This window comes from Pygocentrus nattereri, chromosome 11, assembly GCF_015220715.1.
Source record: "Pygocentrus nattereri isolate fPygNat1 chromosome 11, fPygNat1.pri, whole genome shotgun sequence".
NCBI lineage: Eukaryota > Metazoa > Chordata > Actinopteri > Characiformes > Serrasalmidae > Pygocentrus > Pygocentrus nattereri.
The window spans coordinates 13712522-13724784 of NC_051221.1; positions in this window are offsets into that span (position 1 = coordinate 13712522).

The window sequence follows — 12263 nt, forward strand, 5'->3', positions numbered from 1 at the left end:
TATATGTATATATATATATATATATATATATATATATATATGTGCTGTCAGAACAAAACCTTGTATCCATTTTTGACGTCATTATGCATGGACCAAAAGAAATGGCTTAAAATTACTTGGAGAAATGAGTAGTTCCATTGGCTTCCATCAAAAGTGACATATGTTTTTTCTTGAGATTTGAGCCAAATACACATTTGGAAAATGCTGTTCAAACCTGATGAGCTGGCCGTGAGCAGCCGGGTCCCATCACGTTCGGTCAAATATCTCAAACTCTGTGTGGTTGTGTGAGGAAACCCGCCCATGCAGGCTGATATAGTTAGCTGAGGTCTAAAACGGTACGATCAGAGGAGAGAACAAGCGCATAAGAGATGGAGGAGGAGGGCAAGTAGCAGGGAGAGAGAGAGAGAGAGAGAGAGAGAGAGAGAGAGAGGAGGATGCATGAATGTATCTCTCTGGCTCAGGAACAGAGGGGATAGCGGAAATGCCTTAGTGCCGGAGTCTCCTCCACAACGTCACGTAACACTCCATGAATGAGTCCGTGTGTGATTGTGTAGGCTAATCTGGGCACCTCTCACTGCTTGTGTCTTACTCCACTTCAGCCCTTTTTTATATCTCTTACTTGATCCATTCATTCAGCGCTGTGCGTTTCCCTCTCATTGAGGTAAAGCATTCTGGCTGCATGCTCCTCAGTCTACACGAGGGATCGGTTAATTAGGCCACTGTGTTTGGTCAAACACAGAGTGCAGTGAATAAACACCAATCCACCCTGTCATTCAGACTAAACACACTGTTTAATCTGGCAATCCAATGCGTCCTGAGTGATCTGATCAGGGGTGAACAGCACAGGTGTGACCAGGCACAGTGCATCTCAGAGACAATCTGATCACACAAATTACCTTCCGGAGTAGTTTTATATCCACATAACATTTACTTGAAGTCTGTACCAGATATATTAGCATTTATTTTACCTTGTAGCAGTTTCACTGTGACTCTTTCTGTAGAGAGGCCTGATGTAGAACTGCAACTGTTGTTCAGGCTGCTTCCTATATTCACAGTCAGTGATGTATCTCTACAGAAGACCTAAAGCATGTGCTGGCAACCCAAAAGTTAAGAAGAGCCATTTGGTCTCAACCTGCCTTTTATGTAAAAATATTTTAGGTCCATTTCCCCAGCTGTCTCAGTATGTGCTACAGTATATGCTAAACATTATAATATAAATGAAAACGTAGACTCACTTTGCTCTGCTTTAAGCTTTAGCTCAGCTATAGCTGCTTTTCACACATCTCTGGCAGGAAACATTCCCACAAAAGTAGGATAATTTTGGTAAAATGTTTTCCCGCTCCACCTTAAATGGTGCCTGGCATGCCAGAATGTATCTGCTGCACTATTCAAGGTGGAATGATCAGCAGAGCTATGTTCCACTGCAAAGGAGGATGATTTTATTTGTACCTAAAAATCTCATTTTGCTGTTGAGCCGCAACAGGGCAGTAACCCCTGACTATAGAGTGATGTTTGGGAGAGATCTAGCGAGATCTGACCCGTAACCTTGTGTCTAGCTTGCTGCCTCTTTATCTTCACATTCTGTTCCTGTTCTCATAGCAAGGCCTTCCTCTGATCTGCTGAGACACAAAACAATCCCGCTGCCTCTCGGCCACTGTGACATTTTAGAATCATTCTTAAGCATAATTGCTCAAAAGGCATATTTCAACACAATTAAATACGTTTCCACGGCAATACCACAGAGAAAAACAACCTGTGATTGCCCAGTTTTCCACTGTGCATTTCAAGCATATTCAATTTCTTTGATCCTATCCTAAACTTAACAAAGGATCAAGCATAGCACTTTAATAATTTCATAGAATAAAAAAATATGAAATTTACAGACACACATTTTTTTGTAATTCTCAGAAATCATTAGGCCTTTTTTAAAGCTCTTTGTATTCCGCGTCTGTAGGTTTGCATGCATGATTCTGGTATGTACACATTTATTAATTAATAGATTTAAAATGCATTTTATATCTATACATTATTCTGTAAACGCTCCCATTAAAAGGTCATTTGTTGTGGCTGTTTTTCTTCTGCTTGTTGTTTATTTCACTGAAATGTGTTCATGTGTTGGTTGTGTTTAATTGTGTTCTGTTGTTGGTTTATTGGTTGTTGGTTGTTGTTGGTTGTTGTGGTCACTATTAATGGGTGTTGTATGGCTGTTGGCGACCTCACCCCACTGTGCTAAAGTGATGAAATCGGATTGCTTTCAGTTGCTTTTGGATTACTTATCATTTTATGTAGTATAATTAAACAGAAGCAAGAGAAAAAAAGAAGAATTTTTCAACAGGAATTGCACACAAGGCAAACGAAACCAGCACCGAGTACAGCCAACTTACACACCGTGTCGCACAAAAAACAGTCACTGATCTCACATTTATCAAAACAGCCCAATCTAAGTGGAGCACATATGGAAATAATGCAAACATAAAGATGACTGTTACGAGCCCACATTTTGTCTAGGGTGCCGTGGGATCAGTAAAATGTGGCATTAAAAATTGAACGGGTGAGAATAGATTACAAGCTCGAGGAACAGACCAATATAAAGCTTTTCAAGCCGTTTTTATTAAAACAAACCTCAATAAAACCAGAGTGCTGTGACACCCAGTATAACAGGTTTTAGTTTCTTTCATTACGTTTCCCTCAAAACCTTCATGCCTTCTCTGTTTGCATTCATTTAAATAATAGAGAGGAAAAAATGGAATATATCATTTTTTTTTATTTTATACATTTTTGTATTGTTGCTGTGATGTGATCTGGTGTAGCACACACCCTCTCTTCAGTCTGGTTTGAGCACTGCTGGAGAGAGGTTGGTGTAGCTTCAGCTCTGAGCCATAAAGTGGTCATCACATGTTTAATATAGTGTAAAACGTTATAATAATCATCTAATATGAAGCGAAATACCATTAGGGGTCTTAATGTGGATGTTTTTTTTAATAGATTTTGAATATTGTCCAATGTATTACAGAGTAAAAGAGTGAGAAGTATTAGCCTATGAGAAGCTAAACCTTCCTCCTCCTTTTCTGTGATTTTCTGGGAGAGCAGAGAGGCTAATGCAAGCAGACGCAAGGCTGGGAGCCATTTCTCACTGTTTTTCTGTCTTATACATCCAGGTATGATCTTAGTCGCTTCTGTTGTTAAAAAGCTTTCATTTCATTCGTATCTTCTCATGTTTTGGAGACATTTTGTATGAAAAATGTACATAAAATGCTGGAAACTACAGGGATCAGGGAGTAATATTAAAAGCTCATGTGTCCTTCTATTATATTGAGATATATACATATATGTGTGTATGTGCATGTGTGTGTATATGTACATCCTTACTATCTTCATATATATATATATATATATATATATATATATTTATATACATATGATAGTAGCAATATTCTTACATGTTCAAATTTGTTTAATACAGTAAATACCATACCTATAGGAGTGATTATTGGTTTGGTATTTTTTCTTTTCTTTTTTTGTCTTTCATTCTTATTCTGTCTTCTTTCTTTTGGTGTTGTATGGAAAAAACAGGATTGTCAGTGGTCAAGATAGCATCAATGTAATGAATTAATCTTAAGAATTTTTATTTTTGTTATGTCAGTCTGGTTAGAGCACTGCTGGAGAGAGAGAGAGAGAGAGAGAGAGAGAGAGAGAGGCTAATGCATGCAGACATGAGGCTGGGAGCCATTCCTCACTGTTTTTCTGTCTTATACATCCAGAGCACGCTGCAAATAAATGATCCATAGAGTTGGTACCAGCATCCAAGTTTCCCGAGTATTTTTTTTCACACAACACAACGCAGTGAGGGGTGGCCGTGTCCTTCTCATGCAAGCCAAAGAGGAGAGGACCGGCTACACCAGTACCACACTGGAAGAATCAAACTGTAGAAAAACAACAAAACAAAGAAAAAGAAAAAGAAAAGAACGAAACAAAACTGAACCACACTGGCCTACTCTGAAACAAAAAGAATGAACTAATCTAAAAAAAAAAGGAATCCAAAGCTAACTACGCTAAACTTACCTAGCCAGTAATCAAAAGCCCGCCCTCTGACCTAAGGAGCTAGATGGAGTAGACATCTACCTGGTGTGAATGTATAGAATTATGTATAGAGGTGTAGAGGTAAAATACCACCACTTAAGTACTTCCTCTAACATAAAAGACAAAGTGGAAACCAAGTTAAAAGTAGCACCAGTAAAACACCTAAAACAAAGCACACTCCCAACACAAGAGATTAAAACATCGGCTTTGTGTAGTAAAATCCGCATGAGGCTAGAAATGTGTGCTTGTGACCGGTGAAAAGGTGACAAGTTCAGAAATCCAGGCACAGCTCAGGAGAAAATTTAATTGATTTTAAGATGTCTTGGTACTCAGAGTCTAAAAGGTTTGAGCTTAACATCCAGATGAAAGTTAATTACAAACTATACTGCTTATCTGGGATTTTGCCTTATTTCCTAACCTCTTATACACCAGGGTATATTTTGGTTTTTCAGTCTGAATAGGAAATAATATAAAAGCTCCCCTCAAATTAACAGAAAATATGTTTTATGATTATATAAATATAGATAATATATTTATAATATATATAAAATATATATATGTTAACAATTTATTGCTGAAAGCCAAACATCATAGACGCTCTTATATTATAAAAATCATTTTTACAGAGCAGATAACTGAAGAGATGCCATCTGTTTATAGTTTAAAGCCCAGATTTGTGGAAAAATGGGACGACTTTCAGTTGAAAAAAGAACTGAATTCAGGGATTATAATTACATCACCGTCTATTTGACTGGAAAGAAGAATTACAACTTCAAACCATCAAGAGTTTATTTCATGTAGTACATCTGTGATGATTCAGTGTGTTTACTGTGTGTAACCCAGGTCGTAAAAGCCTTAATAAAAAAATCTAAATAAAACAGTTTAATTATTAAGAATTAAGCTACAGAACACTAGAACCATGAATAACTCATTCTTAATACTAAAAGAAGAGAACTAATATTTAACTGTAAATGTTTAACATAAGTACTTCTGAGCCAGAACCAAGCTCAATCTATATCAAGTGAGCTGAGAAAATAAAATAAAATAAATAAGGACACAAATATTAGAAACAAAAATAGGCTTTATTTAGCTCATTAAAGCACGGTGGCGTGGTGGGTAGCGCTGTCGCCTCACAGCGAGGAGGGCCTGGGTTCGATTCCCCGACCGGGTGGCTAGGGTTCTCTCTGTGTGGAGTTTGCATGTTCTCCCCGTGTCTGCGTGGGTTTCCTCCGGTTTCCTCCCACAGTCCAAAGACATGCAGTCAGGCCAATTGGATGTGCTAAATTGCCCCTAGGTGTGAGTGACTGTCTGTGTCTGTCTGTCTGCCCTGTGATGGACTGGCGACCTGTCCAGGGTGTATCCTGCCTTTCGCCTGAAGACTGCTGGGATAGGCTCCAGCAACCCTGACGGAGAAGCAGCTTAGAAAATGGATGGATAGTTCATTAATACCCTTTTCATTGATTCACATCATTGATCCAGCCAGACAATAAGGTGACTAGTTATATTAACGTGAGGGTAAAAAAAGCTGCTGGACTTAGTGCTGAACTTCCAGCCAGCAGCCAAAGCAGTGGGTTTCCCGGCAACAGAACCGAGACCCTTTCTTTTCCATGGACTGGAACTGTCACACCTACATACACATTTGCAACCTGTGGAACACAGAGGAACATTGATTACACACACACACACACATGAAAGAAAAGTTGATACTGAAACTGTAATTGAATCGGACTATTTTACTGAGTGAAACTGATTTGGATTATATTGTTGAACTGACTGAAAACCGTGATTTAAGCTATTATTGAATTCAGCCTTATTACTGGAAACTGGGAATTTGTCTCATCTTAAAAGGGGAAATTTAGAATTTGATGTTTTAGCTCCTACCCGGGAAGAAGTAATAGCTTTACTGGCATAATACAGATTTAATTGTTTAATGTAATTGAATTTGTTTTATTCAACTTTATTTATTTCTTTACATTTATTTATTACTTTATTTATTTTCTTCCCTAAACTTCCGATCATAGTGGTGCAGCAGTATCTTGGTGTTCTCCTCTTTTGCTCACTCAATTACACCCAGGGTTAATGATAGAAATTGCCTATAGTGTTTTTAATTTACAATGCTCTAACCAAGCTAACCCCTCACTGTTAGCTAGAATTTGTGTTACATGTGCCTGGAGAAGGTTGTGCGTCTGCAGCCTCCTGGCCAATGAACAGAGGAGATCTTCTACTGTTTGAATTAGATTATGAATGCAGGTTCACCAAGACCCGTTAAAATATAGACACAGATGTTTTCAAACAGATTCTACAAGTGGTTAGTGACTCAAGTGTTCAACGCAAGAAGTTTTAAAGTGTCTTTTAAGAAAACATGGAAAATGAACAGAAGCGATTATTTCTGGGGTCGAAAGCTTAAACAAACTCTCCTTCTCGCACTAAATAATACATTTCCTGGGGTACTCCAGACTCGCCCTTTATTGTGAAAGATTGTGTAACCACCTCTTCAATGGCAGCAACAGAGCGCAAGCACACACCCACATCTGATATTGTTTAAATTAGTATTGCGCTTCAAAGTGCAGCCTCCACAAGGTGAATTGAACCAATTTAATCTGCAGCTGTGCTGAGGAGCTGGGTAGAAGCAGGAGTGCATTACAACTTACAGCTCCACACATCCAGAAGCTCTTGCATAAGACTTTACTCTTGCAAGGCTTTTAAAGGTCAGAGTTTACCAAAAGTCTTAGTTAGTTGGATTCTGAATCTCCTCTTCCAGATACAGAATGTGAATATAATTTTTAAAGTATTTTTGAACTGGTATCTATATTAATGATATAAAACGGTTTATCCTCTTATTTTCCAGGGTGATAAATAAAGCAAGGATAATTGTATGCAAGAAAAATGAACTGAATATGTTTTTTAATTGCTCTCATAATCTGTGCAGCAGAGGGTTAAAACATTAGGTCAACCTACATTGACCTCAAAGCATAAATACAGTGTATCACAAAAGTGAGTACACCCCTCACATTTCTGCAGATATTTAAGTAAATCTTTTCATGGGACAACACTGACAAAATGACACTCTATCACAATGAAAAGTCGTCTGTGTGCAGCTTATATAACAGTAAAATTATTCTTCCCTCAAAATAACTCAATACACAGCCATTAATGTCTAAACCACCGGCTACAAAAGTGAGTACACCCCTAAGAGACTACACCCCTAAATGTCCAAATTGAGCACTGCTTGTCATTTTCCCTCCAAAATGTCATGTGACTTGTTAGTGTTATTACGTCTCAGGTGTTCATAGGGAGCAGGTGTGTTCAAATTTACAGCTCTCACACTCGCTCATACTGGTCACTGAAAGTTCCAACATAGCACCTCATGGCAAAGAACTCTCTGAGGATCTTAAAAGACGAATTGTTGCGCTACATGAAGATGGACAAGGCTACAAGAAGATTGCCAACACCCTGAAACTGAGCTGCAGCACAGTGGCCAAGATCATTCAGCGTTTTAAAAGAGCAGGTTCCACTCAGAACAGACCTCGTCCTGTTGGTCGTCCAAAGAAGCTGAGTGCACGTGCTCAGCGTCACATCCAAATCCTGTCTTTGAAAGATAGGCGCAGGAGTGCTGTCGGCATTGCTGCAGAGATTGAAGAGGTGGGGGGTCAGCCTGTCAGTGCTCAGACCATACATCGCACACTACATCAAATTTTTCTGCATGGCTGTCACCCCAGAAGGAAGCCTCTTCTAAAGTCTGTACACAAGAAAGCCTGCAAACAGTTTGCTGAAGACATGTCAACAAAGGCCATGGATTACTGGAACCATGTCCTATGGTCTGATGAGACCAAGATTAATTTGTTTGGTTCAGATGGTCTCAAGCTTGTGTGATGGCAATCAGGTGAGGTGTACAAAGATAAGTGTGTCATGCCTACAGTCAAGCATGGTGGTGGGAATGTCATGGTCTGGGGCTGCGTGAGTGCAGCAGGTGTTGGGGAGTTACATTTCATTGAGGGACGCATAAACTCCAATATGTACTGTGAAATACCGAAGCAGAGCATGATCCCCTCCCTCCGGAAACTGGGTCGCAGGGCAGTGTTTCAGCATGATGATGACCCCAAACACACCTCTAAGATGACCACTGCTTTATTGAAGAGGCTGAGGGTAAAGGTGATGGACTGGTCAAGCATGTCTCCAGACCTAAACCCAATAGAACATCTTTGGGGCATCCTCAAGCGGAAGGTGGAGGAGTGCAAAGTCTCGAATATCCACCAGCTCCGTGATGGATGGAGGAGTGGAAAAGCATTCCAGTGGCAACATGTGAAGCTTTGGGAAACTCCATGCAAAATATTGACACTTCAGGAACTGTCTCTTAGGGGTGTTCTCACTTTTGTAGCTGGTGGTTTAGACATTAATGGCTGTGTATTGAGTTATTTTGAGGGAAGAATAATTTTACACTGTTATATAAGCTGACGACTTTTCATTGTGTCAAAGTGTCATTTTGTCAGTGTTGTCCCATGAAAAGATTTACTTAAATATCTGCAGAAATGTGAGGGGTGTACTCACTTTTGTGATACACTGTATTTATGCTTTGAGGTCAATGTAGGTTGACCTAATGTTTTAACCCTCTGCTGCACAGATTATGAGAGCAATTAAAAAACATATTCAGTTCGTTTTTCTTGCATACAATTATCCTTGCTTTATTTTTTCAGACCCAATATTAAATTCAAAAACATAAAAACATGTGCAGGGGTCCTTTTTAGAGTATGTTGCCTTGAGGCAACATTGTGCGACAAAGGGAAGAAATGATATGAAGCTGTATTGCCTGAAGTGGTGAAACCTGGCTTGTGACTGGTTAAATCCATTCCACTGTCACAGTGTTGCTTCTAGGCAACAAACATATTTCTGCAATACTCCTGACAAAAAGAATGATACTGAACATTTAAATGTGTCCACTAAGAGATAGTATGATGAAGTACATGCTTTTTATTGGCTAACCCTATTATTGTCTTTAAATATGTATAATGCTAAAGTGAGGAAAATGAAATTGTTGGCCTGAGGCAACATTGTCCAATAGAGTGTTAATATAACACCAATGTTATGAAAGGGGAAGAAAACTCTAGACCAGTTTGAAAAGGGGTGGGGGAGGTATTGCTAGAGCAGTATGATTGAGGGAGAATGTTCCAGAAGTTTGTGAATGAAGGAGAACATTCTAGAACAGTGTCAATGAAGGAGAACATTTCAGGACTTTATGAATAAAGGTGAATATTGTAGAACATTGTGAAAAGGAAAGAACATTCTAGAAGTGTGTGAAAGGGGAAGAAGACTTCAGACAAGTTTGAATGGGGGGGGTTCTAGAACATTGTCAATGGGGAAGAAATTCTACAACAATGCGAATGGGAGAACAGTTTCGCATGGTGTGAATGTAAAAGAACATTCTAGAACAATATGAATGGGGAGAATGTTCTAGGACAGTTTGAATGAGGGGGAACATGTTACAAGAATCTGAATTTAAGAAAACGTTCTAGAGTCTCTAACATGTTACACACAGTATGTCACATCAATCAGATGTTTGAATTTGGATGAACTCTTTCCAATAAAAAATGTAACTGGTACAGAACCTGTATATTACATGGAGTTCAATTTACAAAAAGAATCTTCAGTACCGTTATTTTTAAGTGTGATTTTAGCTGGAGAACACTGTGTGTGCCTGGCCTTTAGAAGTATATCCAATGTGTCTTTATTAATGGAGAAATTCAGCTTTGTGAGGTTCTCATTAAGACATACTTTGCTCTAATACTATCTCAGTTTCATGTAACTTTGCATTGTAGATATTCTCACACCAGTTGGCTGGAGGTTGTTATATACTGAAGCGAAGGAATTGGTGTTAAAGTAAGCTGCAGCCTTGGATAACAGTCAAACCTGAGCTGGCAGGGATACCCCGGTCACACCCGCTGTTCTTGAGTTTGCAGGAGAAAGTCCATGTCTCCATGGAAACGGTTGCCGATGGAGTTCCGATGGAGAAGTTCCAGCGCGCTTGGCGACAGAACGCAATTAAATGGTTGAGTGAATTAAATAATGAAAAGGGAGAGTAGGACTAGGGGAGAAAGTGATGTTGACAGCAGGATAAACAAGTGCAGAGGATGATGACATTGTGACACAGGCAGCAGCACACATAAAGCCAGAGTGCTTCCCTGTGACAGCGGGGCCAAGGCCGGGTGAGATCAACCTTCAGCTGGACAGCAGTGGAATAATGAGGGAACATTGACCAAAGCTGAGGGTTACTGGAGGCTTGTGATGAAGGCTTCACTGGGTCAGGGGTTAGCTTGACTTATGAGGGCACCCTCATCCGGCCTGTTTGCCTGAGTCCTTATTCAGCAAAGAAAAAGCCTTTACATTTAATAGAGAACTATTACTTTTATATTGCTTTAATATGAAAATCTTCTGCTGTCAGAACAAAACCTTCTATCTTCATTTTTGTCATTTTTCAGGTTTTGACATAATTTGAAATTGTTTGTTGCTCTTTACACTTTTTCATGATGAATGGACCAAAAGAAAATGCCCAAAATTACTTGGAAGAATGTCTGGTTCCATTGACTTACATTAAATAAAAGTATGTCTTTTTCTCCTGTAAAGTTACCATTTTACAGATACTAGGTTTTGTTCGACAATGGCAAAATAAACAGAATTACATGATGAGTTAGTGATGTAAGAATTTGCACTTACATTTGATACCTTCAGGTTCAAGTCTGCAGACATTCTTCTATTCATTTCAATGCTAACAAATGATAAAAACTTGACAATTTCTCTACACAAGACTGTGTGTACTACAGCACACTATATAAAAATGATGGTTCCTCCAGGGTTCTTTAGGAAAGACAATGGCTCTGTAAACAAGCATGAACGCTCAAAGAAGAATTTGTATGCTTTTCTCTATAGCACCAAAAAGGGTTTTTCTACTGTAACGAGTTTGAGTAAACAGTAGCAGAACCCTTTATTATGCTATGTTCCAAAACAAAACATGCTCCATCGGTCTGAAGAACCATGTCACCACACAAAGAACCCTTTAAGCCTGCTAATAGTTCTGTGAGAACCCATGAAAAAACATTTTTACCCATCTGTAACTTTTAATACCATTCAAATCATATTAAAGCATCTTCTGTAAATACAAAAACAAACATGTTATTGATTGAAAGTTTAGAATGTACACTCTTATTTAATATCAAATTTCAACAAGATTTTGTTATTAGCTGCTAGTTCTAAGGATTAAGTATCACTCAAGTAAACTTAAACTGACAAGTGTTCAGAAATAATGATTTTCTAGAATTGAAACAGTCCATCGCTGGCTGCAAGCAATGCCTGAAAGCTCTTTAGAGTCTACTCAGTAAAGATCTCCCTGGATTTGCTGTGTTGTTTCAGCTGTTGGTTTTTTTTCTCGCCCATTTTCACGAGAAACCAGAGAGTTTATCAACATAGGCCTCAGGCAGATACACTATATTTCCAAAACTACTCATTCACCCATCCAAATAATTGAATTCCGGTGTTCCAATCACTTCCATGGCCACAGGTGTATAAAACCAAGCCCCTAGACCTGCAGACTGCTTCTACAGACATTAGTGAAAGAATGGGTCGCTCTCAGGAGCTCAGTGAATTTGAGCGTGGTACCATGATAGGACATCACCTGTGCAACAAGTCCAGTCGTGAAATTTCCTCACTAAGTCAATTTACTGGCTTCACAAATGTTTCATAGAAGATAACATTTAACAAATGAAAAGTTATTAACCAGGCCTCTAACCTTAACAGCCTTCGCTTCCGTTTGTTCTTACACATGTTGTGGTAGCTTAGGCCTTTAAAAATTTTTAATTAGGATGTGTTGTTCTAGGTGCTGCTCTAGTAACACCGTTGCTCCAGGCCAGATGACTAAGTAAAGCTTTTATCAGGTTTGCAGGGGTAATTGGTCCCCTACATCCACTTCCCTGCTTTTATTTACAGAAAACCAACAGTCTTGACAACCAAACTGCCACAAAGAGTTATTCAGAGCAATGCCAAAGAAGAGCTGCTTATAACATTCAATGGATAGCTCACTACCGGTTTTGTGAGTCATTTCCATCTTAATATTTTCCACCAATGTTATCAACCCCTTAAAATCATAGGCATTTCAGGCATATTACATACCGAGGCTTATTATTCACAAACTACAG